Source organism: Marmota flaviventris, chromosome 10 (assembly GCF_047511675.1).
Source record: "Marmota flaviventris isolate mMarFla1 chromosome 10, mMarFla1.hap1, whole genome shotgun sequence".
Lineage (NCBI taxonomy): Eukaryota > Metazoa > Chordata > Mammalia > Rodentia > Sciuridae > Marmota > Marmota flaviventris.
The window spans coordinates 124284065-124308885 of NC_092507.1; the positions used below are offsets into that span (position 1 = coordinate 124284065).

A 24821-nucleotide genomic window follows, 5' to 3' on the forward strand; every position below is an offset into this window, starting at 1 on the left:
GTGTGTTCCTACTATCCCTAGTTTTTCTAGTGTTATGAACATGAATGGATGCTGTATTCTGTCAAATGCTTTTTCTGCATCTATTGAGACAACCATGTGATTCTTGTATTTAAGCCAACTGATGTGATGAATTATGCTTATTGTTTTCCATAAGTTGAATCAACCTTGCAACCCTGGGATGAACCCCACTGGATTGTGGTGTACTATCTTTTAAATATGTTTTTGTATGCAGTTTGCCAGTATTTTATTAAGAATTTTTGCATCTATGTTCATCAGGGATATTAGTCTGAAAGTTTCTTTCCTTGATGTGTCTTTGTTTGGTTTGATATCAGGGTAATACTAGCTTCGTAGCATGAGTTTGGAATGGTTCCCTCTTTATTTCATGGAATCATTTGAGGAGGACTGGTGTTAGTTCTTCTCTGAAGGTCTGGTAGAACTCAGCTGAGAATCCATCTGGTCCTGGGCTTTCCTTACTTAGTAGGCTTTTGAAGGTGTCTTCAAATTCATTGCTTGAAATTGATCAGTTTAAATTTTCTATAGGCTCCTGATTCAATTTGTGTTGATCATATGTCTCTAGAAATTTGTTTATGCCTTCAAGATTTTCTATTATATTGCAGTATAAATTTTCAAAATAGGTTCTGAATAATAGATTATTTTATTTCAGTAGTGTCCATTGTGATATTTCCTTTTTTAAAATAATTTTTATTGTTGGTTGTTCAAACATTACATAGTTCTTGATATATCATATTTCACATTTTGATTCAAGTGGGTTTTGAACTCCCATTTTTCCCCATATACAGATTGCAGAATCACATCGGTTACACATCCACTGATTTACATATTGCCATACTAGTGTCTGTTGTGTTCTGCTGCCTTTCCTATCCTCTACTATCCCCCCTCCCCTCCCCTCCCCTCCCCTCTTCTCTCTCTACCCCATCAACTGTAATTCATTTCTCCCCCTTGTTTTTTTTCCCTTTCCCCTCACTTCCTCTTGTATGTAATTTTGTATAACCCTAAGGGTCTCCTTCCATTTCCATGAAATTTCCCTTCTCTCTCCCTTTCCCTCCCACCTCTCATCCCTGTTTAATGTTAATCTTCTTCTCATGCTCTTCTTCCCTACTCTGTTCTTAGTTACTCTCCTTATATCAAAGAATTGACATTTGGCATTTGTTTTTTAGGGATTGGCTAGCTTCACTTAGCATAATCTGCTCCAATGCCATCCATTTCCCTGCAAATTCTATGATTTTGTCATTTTTTAATGCAGAGTAATACTCCATTGTGTATAAATGCCACTTTTTTTTTTATCCATTCGTCTATTGAGGGGCATCTAGTTTGGTTCAACAGTCTTGCTATTGTGAATTGTGCTGCTATGAACATCGATGTAGCAGTGTCCCTGTAGTATGCTCTTCTTAGGTCTTTAGGGAACAGACCGAGAAGGGGAATAGCTGGGTCAAATGGTGGTTCCATTCCCAGCTTTCCAAGAAATCTCCATACTGCTTTCCAAATTGGCCGCACCAATTTGCAGTCCCACCAGCAATCTCCAAGTGTACCCTTTCCCCCACATCCTCGCCAGCACTTGTTGTTGTTTGACTTCATAATGGCTGCCAATCTTACTGGAGTGAGATGGTATCTTAGGGTGGTTTTGATTTGCATTTCTCTGACTGCTAGAGATGGTGAGCATTTTTTCATGTACTTTTTGATTGACTGTATGTCCTCCTCTGAGAAGTGTTTGTTCAGCTCCTTGGCCCATTTGTTGATTGTGTTATTTGTTTTCTTATTGTTTAATTTTTTGAGTTCTTTGTATACTCTGGATATTAGGGCTCTATCTGAAGTGTGAGGAGTAAAGATTTGTTCCCAGGATGTAGGCTCCCTATTTACCTCTCTTATTGTTTCTTTTGCTGAGAAAAAAATTTTTAGTTTGAGTAAGTCCCAGTTTTTCCTTCCTTCTTTTATCATTGATTTCCAGTTTCATTCCATTATGATCAGATAAGATGCATGGTATTATCTCTACTCCTTTATAATGTCTAAGAGTTGCCCTGTGACATTATATATGATCTATTTTTGAGAAGGATCCATGTGCTGCTGAGAAAAAAGTGTAACTGCTTGATGTTGGGTGGTATATTCTATATATGTCAATTAAGTCTAGGTTATTAATTGTATTATTGAGTTCTATAGTTTCTTTATTCAACTTTTGTTTGGAAGATCTGTCCAGTGGTGAGAGAGGTGTGTTGAAGAATGAGACAGAATCCCAAATCCTAGAAGCCTACAGGGTGCCAGACATGCAAAATCATAAGAGATCCACACCTAGACACATTATAATGAATATGCCCAACATACAGAATAAGGAGAGAATTTTAAAAGCTTCAAGAGAAAGGAAGCAGATTACATTTAGGGGTAAACCAATCAGGATATCAGCTGATCTTTCAACACAGACTCTGAAAACTGGAAGATCCTGGAACAACATATTTCAAACGCTGAAAGAAAATGGGTTCCAACCAAGAATTGTGTATCCAGTGAAATTAAGCTTCAGGATGGAAGATGAAATTAAAACCTTCCACGATAAACAAAAGCTAAAAGAATTTGCAGCTAGAAAACCATCTCTTCAAAACATCCTCGGCAAAACATTACAGGAAGAGGAAATGGAAAATAACAATGAAAACCAACAGTGGGAGGTAGTACAGTAAAGGGAAAAAACAATCAAAGAGGAAAAACAATATGCTGCCTACAGGAGACACATTTGATAGGAAAAGACATACATAGACTGAAGGTGAAAGGTTGGGAAAAATCATATATCACTCATATGGACTTCGGAAACAAGCAGGAATGTCCATACTCATATCAAACAAAATAGATTTCAAGCCAAAGTTAATCAAAAGAGATAAAGAGGGACACTACATACTGCTCAAGGGAACCATACACCAACAAGACATAACAATCATAAATATATATGCTCCAAACAATGGTGCAGCTATGTTCATCAAACAAACTCTTCTCAAGTTCCAGAGTCTAATAGACCACCATACAATAATTGTGGGAGATATTTCCTTTTTTATCACAAATAGTAGTAATTTGAATATTCTCTGTCTTTCTCCTTGTTAGTTTGGCTAAAGATTTATCAATTTTATTTACTTTTTCAGAGAAACACTTGTTTGTTTTGCAATTTTTTAGATTATTTCTTTTGTTTCAATTTCATTGATTTCAGCTCTGATTTTAATTATTTCCTGTCTTCTTCTGCTTTTGGTGTCATTTATTCCTTTTCAGAGATATAGTATTAGGTTATTTATTTGTTGACTTTCTACTCTTTCTTTTAATACTTATTTTTTAGTTGTAGTTGGACACAATACCTTTATTTTATTGATTTATTTTTATATGGTGCTGAGGATCAATCAAGGCCTTGCACGTGCTAGGCGAGCGCTCTACCTCTGAGCCACAACCCCAGCCCCAACTTTCTACTCTCTTAATGAGTGAGCGCAATGCAATGAACTTTCCTCTTAGTACTGCCTTCATAGTGTCCCAGGGATTTTACTATATTGTGTCATTATTCTCATTTACCTCTAAGTATTTTTTAATTTCATCCCTGATTTCTTCTGTTATCCATTGATCATTCAATAGTGTATTTTTTTAGTCTCCAGGTGTTAAGGGTAGCTTCTATTTTATTTTATTTCAGATGTAGTTGGGTACAATAACTTTAATTTATTTCTTTTTATGTGATGCTAAGGATGGAACCCAGGGCCTTGCCCAAGCACTCTACACTGAGCCACAACCCCAGCCCCTCTATTTTTTATTTTATTTTTTTATTTTATCATTCATTTCTAATTTCATTCCTTTATCGATAGGATGAAAGTTATTCTCTCTCTCTCTCTCTCTCTCTCTCTCTCTCTCTCTCTCTCTCTCCCTCTTTTTTTTTTTATTTGCTAAGAATTGCTTTGTGGCCAAGATGGTCTATTTTAGAGAAGGATCCTTGTGCTGCTGAGAAGAAAGTGTATTCCGTCATTGATGGATGAAATATTCTATATGTATCTGATAAATCTAAATTATTAATTGTATTTTTTAGTTCCACAGCTTCTTTACTTAGTTTTTGTTTACAGGATCTATCTAGTGGTGAGAGAGGTGTGTTAAAGTCACCCAGTAATATTATGTTTTGGTCTCTTTGCTTCTTGAAATTGAGAAGGGTTTGTTTGATGTTTGTATGTAGATGTTCCATTGTTTGGGGCATAAGTATTCATGGTTGTTATGTCTCCTTAATAGATGATTCCCTTAAGCATTATGAAATGTCCTTTTTTATCCCTTCCCTTCTAATTAATTTGGCTTGAAGTGCACTTTATCAGATATGAGGATAAAAACCCAGTTTGTTTACGAGATCCACGTGACTATGTTTTTTTACCATCCTTCTACCTTCAGTCTGAGGATGTCTTTGCCTATGAGGTGAGACTCTTGGAGACAGCATATTCTTGGGTCTTGTTTTTCAATCTAATCTGCCAGTCTGCATCTTTGGATTGATGAGTTTAGGGCATTTACATTTAATGGTATTATTGAGATATGATTTTTATTCCCTGTCATTTTATTTTAATTTGAATTAGTTTATCATTCACTCATTGTTCTTTTAGTGTAGTCCCTCTCTTTGCTGGTTTCACCTTTAATTTTTATTTCTTCTTCATGAAATATCTTGAATGTGTTTCATAGTGCAAGCCTTCAAGTTGTGAATTCTTTAACATTTGCTTACCATGGAAGGTTTTTATTTCATCATCAATTCTGAAGCTTATTTTTCCTGGGTATTTTCTTGGCTGGAATCCATTTTCTCTCAGAGATTGGTATTTGAGACCTCCTTGCTTTGAGGGTCTGGGTTGAGGGTCTTGGGTTTTCCTTTAAATATTACCTGTTGTGTTTCTCTAGAAGTCTTTAAAAATTCTATCCTTGTTCTGTATGTTAGGCATTTTCATAATAATGTGGCTTGGTGTGGATCTATTGTAATTTTGTATATTTGAGGTCCTGTAAGCCTCCTGTATTTGACTTTCCATTTTATTCTTAGTTTTAGGAAATTTCCTGATATTATTTCATTGAAAAGATTGTGCACTCCTTTTCTTTGTATCTCTGAGACTTCATCTATCCCAATAAATATTAAATTGTGTTTTTTCAGTTAATTCCATATTTCTTTAAAAAAATTTTTTAGTTGTTGTTCGACCTTAATTTTATTTATTTATGTTTGGTGCTAAGAATTGGACCCAGTGCCTCACACATGCTAGGCAAGTGCTCTACCACTGAGTTACAATCTCAGCCCTTATTCCATATTTCTAAGCCATTCTGTCCATGGTCTCTTAAAATCTTTTCTCCATGGTCAACTTTGTTTTCAAGATACACACACACACACACACACACACATATATAAACCATATTTTTTATAAAGTATATATATGCATAGGGTGGGGTTGTAGCTCAGTGGAAGAGCACTTGCCTAGCATGTGTGAGGCACTGGGTTCAATTCTCAGTACCACATACAAATAAATAAAGGTCCATCAACAAGTAAAAATATATATGCATAATTTTTTTTCTTGAACCAGTTATAAAAGGCGGAAAGAGATTTAAGGACATGCAAAGAAATTTTACATTAAATAAAAAAAAAAAAAACAGGAACCACACGATGAGGTGGTAGAAATGGGTCTAACTGGACCACGAATCTCCAACACAACACCTGCCCATCAGAATAGACCTAGTTCACTCATTTTGAATATAAAAGCAAATTCCAGCTATAGAAGTTAATCAGACAGAAAAAGATAAAACGATGCTATTCTGTACCAGGCTGCTTGTAAGCACAAGTGGACAAAAGCAAATGGCTGGTAGAAAGAGGAACAACATCCTATGGCTCCACCATCCACTGTTCCTCCCCGAAAGAGCCTCTTGGGTGGCCAAAGAGGGTGTGGGGGAGGGCAGAATTCCTGGGAACTGTCCTTTATTGGCTCTTGTGTAAGTCTCTGTAGGACATGAGAATCTCAAAGCCAGACTCAATCCTTGGTCCTTTCCAGGGATGCAGAAGGGAGGAGAGAGGAGAGAGCTCCATTACCACTCAGATGCAGAATAACCCAGGGACATACCCAAGAGTGCAGCTGGGTTCTGAAGGTCTTTGGGAAAACACCTGACATGGGTCTCAAGGTCGGGAGGATGGGCTTGGGAGGCAGTGTTACAGGGTTGGGGCCTGGTGGGAATCGAGGCCCTGTGAAGACCCCTTCAAACCACCCGTGAGTTTATGGAAGGGAAAGGAAAAGAGAAAGGGAATACTGTCAGGCGAGAGAGGGTGTGGGTCCCCTCAGAGAGGAGAGGGACAGAGTGCCTCTCCTGCATTCCAGGTTTATTGTGGATCCTGAGAGTCGCGCTCAGGTCCACCTCTTCACTTGTGACTGACAGTAGAATGACATCAGACTGGCACGTCCCCTCTGCCATGACAACTCTAGGTCACTTTGGCCCATGCTGACAGTTTCTAAATGGACCCGTGGCCATCAATTTTTACAGATTTTTAGATTAGAGGGAATTATCCTTTACTCTGTGAGTTCTGAGCCTCGCCTGTTGAAAGGGTCAGAAAAGCCTCGCCCTCCAGGGTAACTTGTGCTGCTCTTATGGACTTTACTTCCGGCCTGCATTTCTCCTGCAGGTATGGCAGGTAGTTGGCTGAGAAATTTGACATATCCTGGCCATGAAAGTCAGGCAGGGCTGCAGGGAGATTGCTTCTGGAAAAAGAAAGCCTGCGTGAATCAGCTCAGTGGAGCCTGTGTGTGGCATTATTCCCGTACCCTCGTGTTCCCGCCACTCGTCAGCCCCTAGCAGCCGCCACCCATGGCAGGGCAGGGGCTATATAGATTAACAAGCGAGGAAATGACCTTTCCGTAGATTCGCGGCAGATAAAGACCAGGGACCGAAAACGGGTGAATTTCTGGTGTTTTCCTGTAGCGGGTCTCCACCTGGTTGTCCAGAGCCCGCTGCAGACTTGGGCTTCTTCAAGCCAGATGGTTTTCTTCATGGTGACGTCTGTATATTATTGCTTTCCGCGTCACCAGTATGGAGCAAAACTTGTGACCCCCCAAGCATCGGTGGTTCAATGGTAGAATTCTCGCCTCCCACGCGGGAGACCCGGGTTCGATTCCCGGCCAATGCACGCCTTTTCATAGCGCAGCTGGGAGCCCCGCTTTCGCCTTCCCTCCCCTGGTCTCCAGCGACCCGGGTCAGGAAAGACCACAAAGACCACGACCTCAGGGTCATTTCCCAATTGCCACACAGGAAGGGATCTCGGCAGGCACAGGGCGGCTACCCAGTGTCGGTTTGCCTGTCCTCCGCTCCCTCTGTGCTCTGAAAACCCGCTCCACCCTTCTTCCTCGGATCTGGAGGCTCCTGCGCACGGATTCACTTCCTGCACAGGTCACTGGGCCCCTTCTCCCTGCAGAAGGGGAACAGGAAGGGGACGCCCGACGGCAGCGCCACGCCACCCGGTGCGCACGCCGCGCGGGAGGCGCGGAGCCCAGATCCACTCGCGCCGCGGGTTCTTCGCGGGGCCGCCGCCGGCCGGACAGCCGCCCCTTGTGTCTGGTGGCCCCGATCAAAGTCAGTCCGCGGCGTCTGGGCAAAGTTCAGGGTGGCCCAGGAGCGCGGCGAGGGGGACGCCCTTCTAACCCTCCTGCTTTCGCCCCCCGACGGGCGCCCTGCCTTCTGCGCAGAGTTTGGATCCCCTGGGGCTCTGCAGCCCAGCCCCCACCCCCACCCCCGCACGGCCTTGGGCCACGTGGAAGGAGCCCGGGACAAGCCAAGCTGCGTCCTGTCTGTGGACCCCGCCTGTTTTCACCCGCTCTTCGCCTGCACAAGCCTGTGTGGGTCGCAGCCAGTCCAAGTGCTGCCCACTCCAGCGCACTGGCCAAGCCTTAACTCTCTTGAAAGGGCCTCAGGAAGAGCTCGGAGGGACACGCCAGGACAACAGAACGGAGTAGGCTTCTCCCCTTTCTGTGTCCTCTGTCCTGCCTCTGAAGGTCAGCCGTACGCACACCGCAGTGCATAATTGGCTCCACTCTGCAGGGCATCTCTCCTGCCCTGCTTCTCCTGCCCTGCTCCTCCTGCCCCTGCTCCTCCTCCTCCTCCTCCCCCTTCTCCTCCTCCTCTTGCCCCAGCTCCCCTGGCCCTCCTCCAGCTACTCTTACTCCTCCTGCCCTCCTACTCCCCTCCTCTTCCTCATACTCCTCTTTTCCCTGGTCCTCCTCCTCGCCCTCCTCCACCAGCTCTTCCTCCTCCTCCTGCCCCTGCTCCTCTGCCCTGCTCCTCTGCCTGCCCTGCTCTGCTCTTCCTCCTCCTCCTGCCCCTGCTCCTCCTCGCTCCCCAGCCCCTGCTCCTCCTCCCCTTCTTTCCCCTCTTCCTGCTCCTCCCTTTCCTCAACTTGCTCCCCCTCCTACTCCTCTTCCCCCATCCTCCTCCTCCTCCTGCCCCTCCCCTCCTCCTCCCCCTCCTCCTTCTCCTGCCCTGCTCCTCCTCCCCTTCTTTCCCCACTTCCACCTCCTCCCTTTCCTCCCCTTGCTCTCCCTGCTCCTCCTCTTCCCCCCATCCTCCTGCCCGTGCCCCTGCTTCTCCTCCCCTTCCTTACCGTCTTCCTCCTCCTCCCTTCCCTCCCCTTGCTCCCCCTCCTCCTCCTCTTCCTCCCATCCTCCTCCTCCTGGGCCTGCCCCTCCCCTCCAACCCCTCCTCCTCCTCCTGCCCTCCTCCTCCTCCCCTTCCTACCTGTCTTCCTCCTCCTCCCTTTCCTCCCCTTGCTCCCCCTCCTCTTCCCTCTCATCCTCCTCCTCCTGGGCCTCCCCCTCCCCTCCTCCTCCTGCCCTGCTCTTCCTCCCCTTCCTTCCTGTCTTCCTCCTCCACCCATTCCTCCCCTTGCTCCCCACTCCTGGGATTAAATCTGCTCTTCTGCTTAGAGTTCTTGAATGGAAGCTTCGATGATACTTTGGGATTTTTTCATTGTTGATGTGTGCACTCATTGCTGTGAATGCACCTGTGAGCATTGGCTTGGTTCTATTGCTGTTTATTTACTTATTTACTTAACGTCATTAGAGATTGAACCCGAAGCACTTTACCACTGGGCTACATCCTGAACCCTTTTTTCACTTTTTATTTTGAGGCAACTTCTCCCTAAATTGCTAAGGCTGTCCTGAACTTGTAGTCTTCCTGCCTCAGCCACTCAAGTGGCTGGGATTACAGGAGCACCACTGGGCCTGACTCTATTGACACACTTGTATTTTCATTGTCATGTATTACAAATATTCAATATCTCCTGAGATATTTTGTTGCATCTGTTGTAATGAAGGGTTATGTTTCATTTGCAAATTTGGTTGTTTCCAGCTACCTTTCTCCTAGAGATTTCTTGTTGAGTTTCATTGTCCTGAGAGCATGCTTTGTATGATTTCTATTGCTTTCTATCTGTTGAAGTGTGTTTTATGGGCCAAAGTGTGCAGATCGTGGTGAGTATTTCACATGAGTTAGAGAAGAACATGTTTCTTCCTTGTCGAATGAGGTGATCTATAAACCTGTGGTGGTGCTGCCAGTTCAACCTTATCCTCTTTGATTTTCTACCTGCCGGATCTGTCGACGACCGATTGAGGGAGGCTGAAGTCTCCAACTATAGCCGTGCATTTGTCTATACCTCCTTGCTCTTCTTTCAGGTTTTGCCTGACATATTCGGACACTCTCCTGTTAGAGACCCTATTATTAAGAATTGCATCATCTTCTTGGGGTAACTGACCACTTTATCATTAAGTAATATCCTTCTTTACCCCTGACGACTCTCCTTGCCCTGAAGTTTTCTCTGTCTGGAATCAACATAGCTCCTCCAGTTGTCTTTCAATTAGCATGGGCCTAGTGTATCTCTCTCCTTCTCTTGGAGGCCTTGTGACCCCTCAGGCCCCAAAGGCTCTCTGATCCCATTATTGGGCTGCCTGCTGTCTTTGGGTCAGGAGATCCTGGTTGGCCTGTGGGGGTGGGGTTTCTCCTGCTCCTTGGGGCTGGCTCTGCACAGCATGTGCTTCAGGGCCTGCACATTCTCAGTCCGGCTGAGCCAGGGACTTGTCCTGAAGGGCTGGCCCAGTGTTGGAGTTGGGGCCGCTGTCCACACCACTGTTGGTGGTCCTGGAGAGGATGTGGGTCTGTGGAGGGGCTGTGGGAAGGCTATCCTCTTGAATCGCACCGGGCACGTGGGCAGAAGATGTGGATTTCCTGCCCTCAGAATCCTCCCAGCTCTCAGGGAGAGAGCTCCTCTTCCATCTTACACGTTGCTTTCTCCCTTTCCCCGTTTTCACTTATAATTTATCTGTGCTTCTCCACATTTAAGTAGGTTCCTTGCTGGGCATGGTGACCTATGCCTTAGTTCTGTAGTCCAAGCTCCTCTGGAGGCTGAGGCAGGAGGATTGCTTGATCCCAGAGGTTTGGAGCTGCACTGGACAACACAGTGACAACCTCTCTCCTAATTTGTTTTTACAGTAGGTTTCTGTTGGTTTGGAAGTTGCTCCGTATACCAGCAAGTGTCCTTGTGATTAGAGCAAGAAAAATCAAGATGAACCACTAAAGGAATATCTCTTCAGTGAGTCTGATATGGTTCGTTTTGATTTCCCGAGACAGAGAGAAACCTGCCATCATGATGACAGAGAGTGTTGCCTATGCCCAACTTTTGGTCCATCCCTCATAAAGGAGAGTCTGGGGGACAGGAAGGAGGAATTGTTTTGTCGACATGCTATTAGGCTGAAGGCCTAGAGCTTTGGATTCACACACAGGCAAACAAGAGTCAAACTGAACTTGAGGCCTACCAGCCAGAAACCATCAAGGAATCTCTAACCTTCTGCTGTGACCATCAAATACGATTTCTTTATTTTGTTTTCCATGAGCATTTTATCAAGTTTCCTTTCTTGCCCCCCTCAGCAGACTGCTAACTTGCTTGTACAGTAGGCCCCATTTTTAAATCACTGAATATTCAAGTAAGTTCTCTTCAAAGTCTTTATTGATGCACCATAATTATACCTAATAGCAGGATTCAATAGGCCATATTTGTACATACAGTTAATGTAATCAACCTCATTGTCAGTACCTTTCATTTATTTCCCTCCTCCTCCCACTCTTTAAAACGTTAAGGTGTCCAGGTTTATGGTTCACAAACGAAGGCCACCCGGAGAACTTTCCTGCGATGCGCGCACATCTTTATTCATCATCTGTGTAACTATTTAACTTTATGCAGTACTTATGAGCACATAAGTACTGTGTAAACTGTGAGGGAACCTGGGTACACACACCCTAGACGCAGTAGTGAGTGCTCTCGGGTACTCTGATTCGGGGAGACTTTTTAAAAACCACCCAACTTTAGGGGTTCTGGCAGAGACACTGAAATGGATTCAGCTTGGCCACCTCTCAGGAAACAGTGTGTCTAAGTGTCAGGGCCCTGCCCCCTGGGGAGGCCGTGTATGGTGGATTTTGAGTCACAGGCAGGTATGTTCTTGTTTCAGTATTAATACAAACATTGGCAGGGTTTGGCACAGACCTGTAATGCCAGTGGCTCACAAGGCCCAGGCAGAGGGGGGTGGCAAGTTCCAGTCCACTCTTGGCAACTTAGTGAGGCCCTAAGGAATTTAGGGGGACCCTGTCTCCAACACTAAGAAGGGTCAGGGGTCTCACTCAGTGGTTCAGTGCTCCTGGGTTCAATCCCTGGGAACCAGGAAAAGAAAAAACAGACATTAAACATGTTTGAGGGCTGTGGTTGTGGCTCAGTGGTTGAGCACTTGCCTCACATATGTGTGGCACTGGGATCAATTCTCAGCATCACATATAAATACACAAATAAACAAACAAATAAATAAAGGTCCATCAACATCTAATAAAATTTAAAAAAAAAAACATGTTTGACTGGTTTTTATTTTAATTCAACAAATCTGCATTCATTGTGAAAAAGAATATATTCCCTTCCCAGACCAACAAACCTATCTTAATTATATGAAAAAGAGAGTTCCCTGCACAGCAATCCTCCCTTGATGATACACATTTACCTAATTTGCGTCCTGTAAGCCAAGGCACTCAGGAGTCCCAGGTCCCATCTTGACAATCCTGGGGTTTCCCTGGGTCAAGGGAAAAGTGGGAAGACCAGGAAAAGGAAAATCACAGTGTCGCTTGCAGAACTTTCACCTGAGGATAGGAAAGTGTTCACCCGAGGCAGAGAAAGATGGGGGCCGCACGGGTACTTCCTGTGCCTGAGCCTAAAGAGCATTTGGCCCCGCGTGTTTGTAGCGCAAACGAAGTCCTTGGCACTGGTCCCTAGGCATGCCGTTCGTCCCTGGGCACCTCCGAGCACGATTCAGAGGCCGCCTTCGTGGGTTCCATGGTGTAATGGTGAGCACTCTGGACTCTGAATCCAGCGATCCGAGTTCAAATCTCGGTGGAACCTTTCCCTTTTCTTTGTCGGAAGTCCCCAGCCGGCCTCCGAGGGACCCAGGAAGGACCCAGCCCCAGCCCTGTCCTCCGCGGACCCTGAGCTGGGAAGGCGGCGGCCACCACCCCGAGAAAGCCTTCGCTGCGAGGCCTGTGCCCGATGCAGGCGGCCACTGGTGGCTCTGCATAGGCAGATTCTGTCCAGAGTTTCTGGCTCCTCTGCGGAGGTGACCCGGGGCAGAGAGCGGAGTCGCCGGACCCTCCAGCGAGCGGCGGCGTGGAGGTCCCGGGCGCCAGGGGACACGAGCTGCAGCCCGAGCGGCGAGCCGAGACCGCGGGGACCTGGCGCAGCCCGCCGGGCCCCAGGGAGAGGAGGCGTCGCGCCGCGGCCGGGGCCGAAGTGCGGTGCTCTCTGAAGCCGAGCTGCGGGCAAGGCTCGCGTCCTGACCACTGCCCACAGTGTTCTGGGCGCTGCGGCGTGGAGCCACGGAGGGGCTGACCCCGGCCGCGCCGCGGAGCCCCGGGAGGCCACACGGCTGGCGACCAGCAGGAACGGGAAGGGCAGGGCGCAGGGGGCGGCGCAGCCCAGCCCAGGTCGCCGCCTGTGGCTCCTCCCGGCTCAGGGAGGCTCCCTCCGGTAGCCATCCACCGGGCACGCCGCCCCGGACGCAGCCCAGCACTTGCCGGGCCTGGGTTCCCGCACCTTCCTTTCTGGGCGGGCGGGAGGGGGTCGGCGCAGCGAGGCAGAGGCCCGCGGCTTGCTGGCTCCCTGGTTTGGAGTGCAGGAAGGAAACGCACGAAGCCCGCTTTCCCTGAGGCCGGTCTGCAGGCCTGGGATGGAACACTACCCCAGCTCCAAGGCACGGGCACACTGAATGGCAGAAGTCAAAGCAATTTGGGAACAGAGTGGAAAGTTTACCACCCCCACCCCCCTTCTCCATGGAAGCAGGTCCTAAGACCCTCACCTGAGAGGGATCCCCTGTACCCAGAGGAAAGAAGCATCTTATCTCTGAGCCAGGGACACGACATGAACCGAGTGGGCCTTGCTTCCTTTCCTTGCTGATCACCTTAGATCACTCTCCTTTTGTGGCATGGTCTTCCTTAACTGCCGTCCACTCTTCAACAATGTCATGTAGAAAACACCTCTGGGTCCACAGCTTACTCCCGTGTCTCTTCCTTAGGAAGGAAGGCACTGTGGCAGGAAAAGCTTGCGACTAAATAAACGTGCGTGCTTTCCTCTTGTTACTCTGTGTCTTCATATAGAGGCCTCAGCCATGAGCTGAGGATGGGCGAGGAATGAGCATTTCCCCTGCCCTCCATGTAAAAATGCCTTCCACCCTGCCACTAAGACACGTTATGGAGGCAGTTTTGAAGCCATAATTTGATTCAATATCCCCCTTTAAACGAGAGAAAATTCCAAGGTACGATGAAGTCTATGGCTCATTCTCTATAGCTCCTTTCAGGGCAAACCTACTATAGGTTGAGGCATTTTCCTGGGACACTCCTGGGAGCAGGAGTCCCTGCTGCTCAGAGAGGAGGACTGCACTCTCCCTCTGAGGGTCTTCGGCCTCCAAAAAGCTCCAGTGATGAAACTGACATTTAAATAAAATCAGCATGAAACCTTTATCTTGCCTCACGGTGTCAGGTTTGAGTCCATGGTCAGCTGAGTCTGTTTTTGTTTCTTTTCTTTTTCTTCCTTTGTAAAATTTTGAGCTGTGGTGAGGCAGAAACATCACCCCAGAAGGATGAGACAGAGGAAAGTTGCTCACCCTCTGGCAAACAGGAAGCAGGAAAGGGTCAGGGACAAGACATGGTCCCCAAGGTCATGCCACCAAGGACTCACTCCCTTCTACTAGGTGCCACCTTCTACAGATTTCACCACCTCCCAATAATGCCGTTAAGTTTGTGAACCCATCAATGCATCAATCCAGTGAAGTTAGAGCCCTCGCAATCCAACCACTTCCCCCAAATTGGTTCACCTCTGAACACGACTACACTGGGGCCAAGCCTTTGTGGACTGGATGTTCCAGATACCAACCTAACGATTGGTTTTCGTCATGTCCTATGCTTTTAAAAAATTTTACATTTTACCTGTAGATGGACACAATATCTTCACTTAGTTATTTTTATGCAGCGCTGAAGATTGAACCCTGGGCCTCGCACGTCCAGGCGAGCACTCTACCGCTGAGCCACAATCCCAGACCACGATCAATTTTTTGTGCAGTTTCACTCAAAATATGTCACTATAAGTTACTTTTGCCTGTTGTTGCAGGGTAGTGTTCCAATGGATGGATGCATCATTCTGTATCCATTCCTTTCTTGATGGACATTTGAATTGCTTCCAGTTTGGGGACAGTCACAAAAGAATGTATTAAACAGAAATCATTTTTTTGTGGATATGTATATAAATTCTGTCTTAAATGTGGTATCCTTCAATACTAACTTACTTTGTTACTTTGTGAATGGATATTTCATTTATAAATGCAAGTTCATTCAGATGTTATGAAAGCCCAAAGCGGAAGTCTATGCACTTTCCTTTATATTTCATAATTACAGATAAAAACTTTATCTTGGATATTGTTTCCTTTTGGCCTATTTTTAATGTAGGCTGCACACATCTAGGTCTATTACCAGATTATCTCATTTGATTTTTTTTAATATTTATTTTTTAGTTATAGGTGGACACATATTTGTATGTGGTGCTGGGGATCCAACCCACTGCCTCACACATGGTAGGCGAGCACTCTACTTCATTTGATTTATGCAACAATTTTATGAGTACTTAACATTCTCTTATTATCATTCTTATTTTTTTTTCCATATGACTCTTGCAAAACTAAGACCAAGGAAACTGAAAGAGCTGACTGTAAGTCAGATAGAAGGCAACTGGTGGCTCCAGGACTGGAAAGATGTCCTTCCCAAAGACAGACAACCCCAACGTCTTTGCGGTAACATCAGTGTTTCAGATAGGCCTGGACATCCCTAGGCCAGCAGTTCCCACCTGCCATACTGGAGGGCTGCTCTTGATCAGAAACTCCTCCCTCGGGGATCTGGAACATAAGGTAGTGATCACAGCCCTGAGAACAAGGAAATTCCTTGGACACTCCACAAACCCAAAGTATTCTCCTCTGTATGGTGCTGAAAGTTGACTGGTCTCGGTTCATCTACCTTGTATCCCCAACCCTTTTTTGCTGAGACCACGTCTGAGTCTGTATGGCCCCTGGCATTTTGCCAACTGTATTGGTTGACAGGGGAGGCATTACTATCCACCTCGGCTGCTACTTTTGAGTTCTGTGCTACTTTGGACTTCTCCTGGGGATTCCTGGGGATTCCCCGAGAGTTCCCATTGGTTGGGGAAGTGCAGGAGGAGGGATTTCTGGGAGAGATATTTCCAGCTGGAGGTTCCTGGAGGAGTCGCGTGGCATTGGGGAGAATTCCCCTGAGCGTGTGTGAAGTGTTTTCTTGCAGTTCAAAAATAAAGTTTGTTCCTGCTTCAGTGGGTCGTGATTTGTGCCCAGCCAGACTGCGGCACTTTTTATTCTTTGATTGGAGACAGCATCTGGTTCTGTTACCTAGGACCTTGTTGCCCCTGACTTTGAATTTGTGATCCTCCTGCTTCAGCCTCAGGTGTTTACAGGGATTACAGGCATGCAACAAAACACCTGGCACAATAAATTTCTTCCTTTCTTTCTGGCTTTTTTTTTTTTTTTCCTACTGGGAATTGAACTCAGGGGCACTCGACTACGGAGCCACATCCCCAGCCCTATTTTGTGTGTTATTTAGAGACAGGGTCTCATGGAGCGCTTTGCTTTCCCTGACGCTGGCTTTGAATTCACAATCCTCCTCTGCCTCAGCCTCCTGAGTGCTGGGATTGAAGGAGAAGACATGACTTCTGACAGTGAAAAAGAATAACTATTTACAATTTGTTCTGCCATTTGAGGAGAGGGGGTATGTACGAAGGAAGCCTCTATAATTTGACAGTGGAGCACACTATCACAGAGGCTGAGAGAACAGTACTTTTTCTGACAATGAAAGTGATAAGCAAGGGCCTGAGGAAAGGGCTGGGGACGGTAAGGAAATGAGAATCATGAATGTGAAGAGGCTGGAAAGGATGGGTCGGTGTGATATCTAAAGTCACTTGAGAACAGATATAGTGTGTGACAGCAAGAGATCAAGCAAGTCAGCAATCACATAAGAAATGAACTTTGAGGAAGGGTGATCTACTTAAAAGGCAAGGAGGTGGGTAGGAAAACCGCCCTAGTGGAAGCCCCGACCCGGGTGGCCTCTGAAGATAGGAACAAGATCCCACGATATCAATCACGGTGGAGCTGCTGTTCCTGCACACATGGTGAGCCTGTTACTTCTACAACCGGGACCAGGATTGATCGTATCCGAGTCAATGCCTTCTAATAAATACTGTAGATACAGGCAGCTCTCCTACCATGGTTGCACAGCCTAAAAACTGTTGTTGGAAGGAACATTCTATCGGCTCCACGAAAGCCATTTTCCCATAGAAGCACTCATGTGAATTGGGAAAGAAGAACTGCTTCCTCTCAATACCGTGAGACATGGTTCAGAAAATAACCAAACCAGCAGGACACCTGCAGCAACACACACAAAGTAGTAATAATCTCAAGCAAAAATTACAAACCCCAAAAACTCGTTTAGGAAGTAAGACCCTTAATGCCAGGAGACACAATGCTCTTGCGCCTCTATTTTCACCTGCCCTGGGTGCAAAATAATTACAGAAAATTGAAATCCGAGCACTGCAAAGCTACACAGCCAAAGGAGAGGGGATAGGAGTACAGGCAGGTGTGGGGGATGCAGCCATAGGTAAAGGTCAGGTACAGGTCCGTCGTGAAGCCTGGGGAGCCCGCGAACGCAATCCCTTCTACCACAAATCATGCAGACTTGTTTCCCACATTCGGGGAAACTGCACGTGTCAGCACGTCTCAAATGCAATGGAGAAGCTGTGCCCTGGGAAAACCAACTACGTGATCGTGGTGTTTCCGCTGCCAAGTAAGTTCGAGTGGCTCAGCTTCCCGCCCAACGCAGCCTCAAGCGCCCTCCACTGTACACACACGGTCACTTGACTCTCACACTCCCGGGTCCTCTTAGCCCTGGCGCAGCCCATCCACTCCACCTGGCGCAGCAGTCCTGCCTCGGCTCCCACAGCCCGGGAAAGCCTCCGCGTGCGAGCGGCAGGTGCCCACGCAGCAGCCCCTGCGCTGCCTCATCTCCATACGCCTCGCCCCGTCTGTGACATCACGAGCCGCGCCCCGCCCCACGGCACTGGCCAGGGCTCACTTAGCTCCGCCTTCTCCTGCATGGTCCCTGGCGCCTGCGGGAGCCCTGGCAGTGCGTGTGGAAAGTTCTGGTTCCGGTCCTGGTCCCCTGCCCCACCCGGCGTCGGGGCGGTGCACGGAGCCCGGGCCTGGTCTCCGGAACTGCGGGGCTCCTCACCCTGGGGCTGGTCCTTGAGCTGCTCTCCCAGCCTTGCCCTTAGGGTTCCTGTGGAAGACCAGCAGAGCCCTCCGACCGGGACCTGGGAAACAACGTAAAAAGGTCTAATGTTCTAGTTACCAGAGTGTGGATCAAAGGCTGAAGGACGAGACTGAAACAGCAGCCAAGCAAGGAAATGACCAATTTGGCAAGAAACAGAAACCTACAGGTTTGAGATGTTGTACCAACACAAATGGAATTTTAAAAAAATCAGAAGAACTTTATGACAAGATGCATAGCAATCCAACTTTTAGAAACTAAAGACAAAGAAGCTACCTACAAAGAAAAACAGAAGGATAACAAATTATCTACAGGGTGAAACTAATTCAGATGACAGTGGAGTGCTCATCAGAAAACGTGGAAACAGAATTAAGTGGCACAAAGTTTCAAGAACCCAGGAAACAAGGGTCAAGCCACGTTCCTCCACAGCAACAAGCACCTTGAGCAATTGAACGGAAATCAGAAGTTGTCACATTGAGGAAACCCAAGGGAACCTGTCACCCACCCTTCTACCATAAAAGAATGGCTCCTAGGAGCTCTCTAAACAGAAAGAAAATAATAGAAGGCAATCTGAGACGTCAGAAAGAAAGGAGGAAAATAATCAACACCACATTTCCTTCTCTTGAGTTCCCTGAATTATGTTTGATGGTTTAAGAAAAATTCATACACTGTTTGGCATGGTTCTACATTTATGTCAAGGAAGTGTTTAAAATAATGAGATTTTAAACAGGGAGGGTAAAGACATATAAAAGGCATGTAAGTTTTCTGTAGCTCACTTGAACTGGTAAAATAATGACACTGATGTACTGTGTCTCTATATAGACAGAAACCTAAACCGCTATATAAACCAATCTTATCAAAACCACTATGGATACAGCAATGTGTAATTCTAAAATATATTGCAGCCCCCACAGAGAGGCAAGGAAAAGAAAATGGTCCCAGAAAACAAATGAAACGTTACAAACAGAAAGTGAACAACAAAATGGTAGACATAAGCCTGCTCATTTCATAAAGTATGTTAAATGTAAATGGTTCAAAGACTGATTAGAAGAGTGGATTAAGAGATATGAAGCAAGTATATTCTGGTTACAAAGAAACTAATGACAAATATAATGATATAGGCAGGTAGGAAAGAATGGATGGACAGAGATATACCATGCCTGCAGACATTAAGCAAAGGAAAGCAGCACTGGATGTATTAAGATCAGATAGAGTGACCCACAGGGACATTACACAATGATAAAAGGGTCAATCCAACAAAAATCCCAACAGAAGCACTGGGCTGATGGCTCAGCAGTAGAGTGCTTACCTAGCATGTGTGAGGCACCTGGTTCAATTCTCAGCACCACGTATAAATAAATAAAAACGAAAGTCCATTAACAACTATAAGAGTATTTTAAAAATAACAGAAGGTATACGTGCATATGCAACAAAAATGGATGGAAATGAACAGAGACATAGAGCATTTCACAATTACAATTAGATATTTTGTTAGGTGCAGGACAGGCTGAACTAAGTTGTCTGCAGGGCAGGCTGAACAAACTTTAGCTGCAGGATAGCCCACGCACTTAAACCCCCCTCTGTCTGGTCCTTTATCACCTGTTTGCGTCAATTCTGAACACTTGACCCCACTCAAGGCTGAACACTCGACCCCCACCCGTCTGGAAACCCACAAATGACCTCTGCCCCATCTCCCTGAAGGCAGACGATGACACTACTGTATGATCCACTCACTGTATGCCAACAAGGCAGCTTGCAGACCCAGAGACCCCATTACATTTGGGCTATAAAAACTCCCTCCTGCCTGGCCCCTCTCTTGCTCTGGCTCTTTCTGTCTCTCTTGCTCTTGGTCTTGCTCTCTTGGTCTTGCTCTCTCTCTCTCTCTCTCTCTCTCTCTCTCTCTCTCTCTTTCTCTCTCTCCTCTTTTGCACTGCTGCAATAAAGATCTCTTGGTTGCTCCGAGTGTTGTGGTCACTTTCCTTTCAGACTTCAGTATCTTCAACAACATATACAACAACCCATCAGAATCAGCAAGGGTACAGGAACCCCAACAACACAATCCATCAGCAGAAATTAATTGACAATTTTAGAATCCTCTGCAGTAACAGAATGCATATTATCATGAGCTGAATTGTGCCCTCCCTCAAGCCCAGATTCACTGGTGAAGTCCTAACATCATCAGCCACTAAGGATCTGATGATGAAATAGATATCAGTACACACCAATCAGGATGTCCTCATTAAAAACAAACAAAAAAAGCCATATTAATCTTAGTGGCTCTGGAGCTTGAGACAGGAGGATTGCTAGTTCAAAGCCAGCCACTGGTCCGGCTGCAGCAAAATAACTGGGGGGTGACGAACAACTTGTGTACGTTGATACAGCAGGAGTGGAAGCCGTTTATTGCAGGACAGGAGCAGTATTTATACATTCCACACAGCTTATCTAATTAGCATAAACTAGATACATCAGTCAACCAATCAGGAATCTCCACACTTAATGGCTTGCTTTTGTTACTTCTCAAACCACTCCCTCTGGCATTTTGCCAGGCACCATCCAGACTTGTTTAAGAACTCTAACATTCCCCTGGCAAAATGCCAGGTGTTATTTTGACTTGTTTACAGACTCTAACAAGCCACAGCAATGGCAAGGCACTAAGCAACTCAGTGAGACCCTGTGCCTAAATAAAATACAAAATAGGGCTGGGGATGTGGCTGAGTGGCTGAGTGCCCCTGGTTTCAATCCCCGGCACTAAAACAAACCAAACGAAATACCAAAAACCAAAATAAGCATGACATCATCAATGGCTGGCAAGAATTCAAGGAAGCCTGGATCACACCTATATTGCTGGTGTGAATGGCAAATGTTACAGCCACTCTAGGAAGTATTTTTATAGTCTGTTTTTAAAGGTAAACATGCATCTGCCATAGGACCCAGGAATTGCATTCCAGTATTTATCACAGAGAGATAAGCACTTATGTTCACACAAATACCTGTGTATTATAGTTCAGAGCAACTTTATTCTTAATATCTCCCAAAAAGACAAAATTGTGGATAACCTTTTCTAGGTGAATAGGTAGACAAATTTATCTGCAGCAAGGCAAAGTGTGCAGCTTCTGAAATACAAAAAGAACAACTTGTTGATGCAGCAACTGGAATGACTCTCCAGAGAAATTCACTAAGTGAAAAACAGTAGTTCCAAGGGCTTTGTATAGGATTCCCTTCACCTACCATTGATTAAATGAATAAGTTACAGGAATGGAAACTGATCAGTGGTAGCCAGAGGTTAAAGAGGAAAGGAGAGGCCGTCCTGAAGAGAGCCATTAAAAAGGTGATGGATTTTTGTGGTGATGAAGACGTTGTGCAACTTGGTTGTGCCAATGGCTATATCCTGGTTCTATGGTATAAGCATGTCTAACTCCCACCACACCATTTTTCAAATATTACCATGAAGTTACAATTGGAGCAAACTGGGAAAGAAGCCACAGGGGATCTCTCTTATGAGTTCTTAAGATTATATCTGAATTACGTTTAAAATGCATTTGCCAAATAAAATATAAGTATATTTCTCTTTGTTTTGAACTTTGTTTAGAAAACACTAAGGTTATGCGCAGGCCCTGGGTTCCATCCACAGCCCAATAAATAAATAAATAAACAAGAAAGAAGACACTAAGGCTAAAACTATTTTACTAAAATAGGTTCAATAAAATAGTTTTTGCACTTTGTCTTGAAGGAAATGTTGAACACGATCCTTACTCTTGAGAACTGTCCACAATTTCTTCTTTTCTTTTCCTTTTTCAAAAGTATGGTGAACAAAACTGCTGCAAATTCTGTGTTTGGTCTGGGTTCTTCAGAGAACAAACCCAAGAAGGTCCAAATATGATATGTATAGAGAAACTTACTGAAAGGAATTGGCTCACATGATTATGGAGACCAAAAGTCCTAGATGACAAGTCAGCCAGCTGGAGATCCAGGAGAAGTGATGGCCAGGTTCAAGTCCTCTTATGGCTTGGAGATGGGGAATCCCCAAAGCTCCTGTGTGAGCAGGAGATGGAATGATCAGATCACGAGAGCTGTAACCTGCATTCATCATTTGATGACAAGAGAAGAGAGAGACAAATTCCTTGTTCATTAACCACACGAAGTATGTAAAATCCAAGAGTTCAAATATTGAGGAGAGCTGAGGAAAGACATCCAACAGCCCTCAGGTACCTGTTACAGGGGGCAGGATTCTCTTGGCGCCAATGATGTGGACTGGATGGGCTAATTTGAAAGCCATGTCTACTTCTGTTAAAGAAAAATAGACACTTATGTGGATGCTAATTCATTGCATTGTACAGGAGGGAGCACTGGCGCTGTCATGTACCCAAACCCATATTTATGAAGAAGAGAGGAATGGTGAGGAGGAAAACCATGGCTAGAAGCACCAAGATATTCCTCCTGTTGTGCTGGGATCTGGGTTAAACTCCTGGTCCCCAGGGCAGCAACGTTCAGACGTGGGGCTTTTGAGAAGCAACTGGATCACGAGGGCTCTGGTTAATCCATTGGTAGGTCCAGGATTAAATGGACATTGGGAGGTGGTGGAACCAGGAGTTAGCCAGAGAAGCATGCCCTGGAAGGGTATGTTTTGTCTCTGACCCTTCTTAATACTCTCATTCTTTCTGCTTCCCAGCACCCTTGGGGTGAAGAGTTCTGCTCTGTCAAGCGTTTCCCACTGGGATGGCCTTCTTCCACACCATAAGCCAACAATGATGGTCCCAAGCAACTATGAACTGGAACCTCTGAAACTCGGAGACAAAGATGAATGTCTCCTTCTCTAAGTTGATTTCTCAGGTATTTTGTCAGAGCAATGTAAAGCTGACTAACACACTTCCTTTGGATAGGTGGCTTGTCAGAAAGCTGTGGTCACTTGGGCAGAGTTCTCCAGCCCTGACTAGGCCACCACAGAAAACAACTAGTTATTGGAGGACTTTAAAGCATCCAGGAAGTTCAGCTATTCAGAAAACGCGACGGAATATATGTATGTGTCATGTCGACTGGGACCTTCTGATGGAAAGCCCCTTGGCTAAGCACTGCACCTGCTAGACTCTCATAGTGATAGCACACACTAAGGAAGACTGGCTTAAAAAATTAAAAAAAAAAAAAAAAAAAAGAGGATCGAAAATCTGATGAAGGTGGCAATAGTATAGACAGAGCAATCCCCAAATCCAGGCTCCCAGTGGAGACAGGATACTGATGTCTATCTCAGGTTGCTGATGAAAGGGTTCGCCTTGGTCGTCCTGGCCTCCTGTCCCTGGGAATTCAATGTCTAAGTGTCTCAGGTGCCAGACCGCTATGCCATCAGATATTGTAGGAAGGCCTGGTGGCATGACTGTGGCAGGAGGAGGTCGTGCTCTGTAAGTGTCCCGCTGCGTGAGAGCAGGAAGGAGGCTAAAAGAAATCGCTGGCGTCCCTGGGTGGGCTCGAAACACCAGCCTTCCGGTTAACAGCCGAACGCGCTAACCGATTGCGCCACAGAGACGCAGTCCTGAGTAACCCCTCTAGGTGGTGGGGAGGAATGACGACGCGCCCTAGGGTTTGCAGGGCGCCCGACCAATTTCCAAAGCCAAGAGCATCCAGGGATTCACAGCGTGAATCGCGGTGTTTGTCGCCTAGGAGACTTGGCGACTGCGGGATTCCGAGCCAGAAGGGACGCGGAAAGGCCCTGGCCCGGCCCTAAGTCACCCCGTCTCAGGAGTCGCAAGCCGGGGAGACGCCGGGTGGGTCCTAGCGGTGGCCTTGTCTGTTCTTTGCGCCACGATCACCCTGGGAAAGTCCTGTGCCCACACGACCGGTCGCTCGCACCTCCATTTCGGATTTCTGTGTGCATCGGTGGGGCTCCACGACGGCAGAGATCGAGGACGTGGTCTTGGGTCCCCTCGCCGACTCCCGGAGTCAGCCCTCCTCGGGCGCTCCCTTAGGACTTGCTGGATTAAGCCATGGACGTCGTCACGAAGAACCCGAGAGCGGATTTCCCAGAGTTCAGCAAAGGGGAGGTTCTTGTTAAAAGGCTCCCCTCTCGGTGGTCACCCGGTAACCCCGGGAAGTCTTCAGAGCCGAGATCTGCTTTTAAGCAGCAAATTCGCCAGGGAGAGCGCGAACGCAGTCCCCACTACCACAAATTATGCAGTCGAGTTTCCCACACTTGGGTTAATCGCAGGGGTCAGCACCTCCGCAGTGCAATGGAGAAACGTCGCCCTGGGAAAACCATCTTCGTGATCATGGTATCTCCCCTGCCAGGTAAGTATGACTCGCTCGCCTGCCCTCGCAGCACAGCCTCCCTTGCCCTCCACTGTACACACACGGTCACTGCACAGCCGCAATCCCGGGCCTCCTTAGTCCTCACGCACAGCGAGTGGACCCTGCTTAGAGCCGTGCGCTTGCTCCCACAGCACAGCAAGTGGATGGCCTTTGTGCTGCAGGTGCCCGCTCAGCAGCCCCCGCGCCCCCTTATCTACATACGCCCGCCCCTGTGATGACGTCACAGAAGGAGCCCCGCCCCCGACCTGCGCCTCGCCTTCGGTCCCTCCGCCGCTCCCTGCCCTCAGCGGTCCACTCGGCCGAACCGCGCCCCCGCAGCCGCTGCGGGAAGTGCGCGGCCGCTCCCTGCTTAACTCGCGTCCCGCCGGGGGCTCGGGCGGTGCGCGGCGCCCCTTCTCCCGGAACGTGGGTTCTTGGTAATAGAACTTCTCTCCCCAACCCCGACCTGCGCCCCAGGATGTGAAGGAGAAACGGCTCCCTGGCACCGCCCCTCCTCGGTGACCCTTTGTCTCTTCCCGGCGGGCCCGGGTCCGGTGGCCCAGGACCGAGGAAGTCCGCTCGGGTCGGACAGGACTTCCCCTGGGCAGTGGAAACGTGGAAAG

The 24821-nt window shown here is 46.8% G+C and overlaps 5 non-coding genes across 5 annotated transcripts; 2 read left to right on the plus strand and 3 right to left on the minus strand.

The window, feature by feature from the left end:
* The first annotated feature begins 7073 nt into the window (after positions 1-7073).
* Positions 7074-7144, plus strand: Trnag-ccc (transfer RNA glycine (anticodon CCC)). The gene has a single exon. It is a non-coding gene; the product is annotated as a tRNA-Gly (tRNA).
* Positions 7145-12364: 5220 nt separating this feature from the next.
* Trnaq-cug (transfer RNA glutamine (anticodon CUG)) lies at positions 12365-12436 on the plus strand. Its single transcript has one exon. It is a non-coding gene; the product is annotated as a tRNA-Gln (tRNA).
* A 4849-nt stretch (positions 12437-17285) lies between these two features.
* Positions 17286-17447, minus strand: LOC139707512 (U1 spliceosomal RNA). The gene has a single exon (XR_011709068.1). It is a non-coding gene; the product is annotated as a U1 spliceosomal RNA (small nuclear RNA).
* A 5919-nt stretch (positions 17448-23366) lies between these two features.
* On the minus strand, positions 23367-23440 carry Trnan-guu (transfer RNA asparagine (anticodon GUU)). Its single transcript has one exon. It is a non-coding gene; the product is annotated as a tRNA-Asn (tRNA).
* A 604-nt stretch (positions 23441-24044) lies between these two features.
* On the minus strand, positions 24045-24206 carry LOC139707507 (U1 spliceosomal RNA). Its single transcript, XR_011709063.1, has one exon. It is a non-coding gene; the product is annotated as a U1 spliceosomal RNA (small nuclear RNA).
* Between the last annotated feature and the right edge of the window lie 615 nt (positions 24207-24821).